This window comes from Haplochromis burtoni, unplaced genomic scaffold, assembly GCF_018398535.1.
Source record: "Haplochromis burtoni strain Fernald_Lab_line unplaced genomic scaffold, NCSU_Asbu1 Contig_153, whole genome shotgun sequence".
NCBI classification, from domain to species: Eukaryota; Metazoa; Chordata; class Actinopteri; order Cichliformes; family Cichlidae; genus Haplochromis; species Haplochromis burtoni.
In genome coordinates, this window is record NW_024582514.1 from 823,310 (window position 1) to 825,230 (window position 1,921).

At 51.4% G+C, this 1,921-nt stretch overlaps 2 protein-coding genes across 5 annotated transcripts in view; one reads left to right on the forward strand and one right to left on the reverse strand.

The window, feature by feature from the left end:
* Positions 1 to 834, reverse strand: part of LOC121815205 (obscurin-like) — a 7,188-nt gene extending 6,354 nt beyond the window's left edge. The window contains exon 1 of the mRNA XM_042224859.1: positions 572 to 834. The gene's annotated coding sequence lies outside the window, so the exon portion shown is untranslated. The remainder of the gene's footprint in view (positions 1 to 571) is intronic.
* Positions 1 to 1,921, forward strand: part of LOC102300219 (spectrin beta chain, non-erythrocytic 4) — a 101,744-nt gene that overhangs the window by 43,233 nt on the left and 56,590 nt on the right. Inside the window, exon 1 of one of the 4 annotated variants that reach the window (XM_014336902.2) lies at positions 321 to 608. The exons of the other annotated variants lie outside the window; for them this stretch is intronic. The gene's annotated coding sequence lies outside the window, so the exon portion shown is untranslated. Of the gene's footprint in view, positions 1 to 320; positions 609 to 1,921 lie in introns of those variants that run through there. 4 annotated transcript variants of the gene reach the window in all.

Here is a 1,921-nt window from a genome sequence, read left to right on the forward strand (position 1 = left end):
ACGGGAAGCAAGACCAAACGACACCTCCGTCTCCTCGTTGTCTGAGCTCGCCACATTGGTGTCAGAAGTGGGATGATGGTGGCACCCCATGTTCTGACCCGAGTGACTTTTCCCCCGCCAGTCGTGACCGGCCGGTGCGCCAAAAGAAGGCACCTGGACATTTGCAAAGTGAAAGCAAAGAACAAGCGCAAATTCAAACGCGAGTTCAATATGTCATTGACAGTGGCTCACCGATGCCAATGACATAATTACCCACCTACATTTCCGAAAGAATGCAAAAGCATTGGCATATATTTTTCCTTCCTACAATAGCCCTACGGGCAGGGCAGAGATAGATTCTGGTAGCCCGACTGGAAAAATCGCTAGCCCTGGGACGTCGGGCTAGCGATTTTGCAAGCCCTGCGTTACAGGCATGGCCCTTTAAGGATGAAGCCTGATGGGAAATGTATTCGGGATGTGTGTAGCGGGACTGCCTGGTGTGTGTGTGTGAAGAGAGAGAGCGGAGAAGGGGAAAAAGTAACGGTTAGCTACAGAAGAGACTAAAAGAAAATAAATAAAGGAATATAATAACTCCCTCGACAGCCAGAGTTGTGTCGGCGATGCTCGCTGTGAGTAAACAGTTTCAGCCCACTGTACGAGGTGTTCGTGCCTTAGAGAAGAAATAAAGTTCGGTGAAGCAGTTTCCTACGCCTCCTTCGATCTTTTTGCTAGCGGAGTTGACCTGTATAGTAAGCTGTTGCCGGCTACGAGTCAGTTACGGAACCTTCAAGTAACTGCCAGAGGTTTCCTTACTACGGTTCGGGGCGCGGATCTGGCGCGGTAACACCTGTATCTGATCAGAGTTTATTACAGAGAAATGGCTCTTTCCAAAATAAAAGCTATACTATACGCTTCTTCTGGGCTATATTCTCAGCAGCATATTGTAGCGGGTCAGGGCTGTTCGGGGTTCTGTTTGTACAGTTATGTTTTGTTTATGTTGCCATAGTGACGGGTGACGCCCTCTCGCTGCGACGGTGTGTCCTTCCGGGGTCAGAGGGCGCCCTGTGTGTTGTTGTTGTTGTTGCTGTGCGGTTGCCGCGCTGAGCAGTTAGCTAGCGGCAGTGTTCTTCTGCAGATGTCAATAAACGGCTGTGCTCCCTGGCTAGCTCACGGGAAGCAAGACCAAACGACACCTCCGTCTCCTCGTTGTCTGAGCTCGCCACATTGGTGTCAGAAGTGGGATGATGGTGGCACCCCATGTTCTGACCCGAGTGACTTTTCCCCCGCCGGTCGTGACCGGCCGGTGCGCCAAAAGAAGGCACCTGGACATTTGCAGGACTTTGTGTGGGGTAATGGGGTCGTCGGGGACGACTGACCCCTTAGGTGGGGGCTATGTAGCGGGTCAGGGCTGTTCGGGGTTCTGTTTGTACAGTTATGTTTTGTTTATGTTGCCATAGTGACGGGTGACGCCTTCTCGCTGCGACGGTGTGTCCTTCCGGGGTCAGAGGGCGCCCTGTGTGTTGTTGTTGCTGTGCGGTTGCCGCGCTGAGCAGTTAGCTAGCGGCAGTGTTCTTCTGCAGATGTCAATAAACGGCTGTGCTCCCTGGCTAGCTCACGGGAAGCAAGACCAAACGAACCTCCGTCTCCTCCTTGTCTGAGCTCGCCACAATATTAAACATATCAGGTCCCCATAAGGAGAATCATGTGCTAACGGCTGTCTAAATGACTCGGGTAAAGTTTGTAGCATGCATGCTTGTTGTTTTTGTCTGCTTCCACTTGTCTTTGCACTAGGATGATGTCGGCGTAAATGTGCAGTCATATTCGTTGTGTTCCCACTAGTGCTGTCAGCGTTAATCTCGTTGAAATGAGTTAACGCCACAACACGGCAAATCTCCGTTAACGAGCTACCCCTGCATGGGGCTAGACGGCCAACACGTTAAGA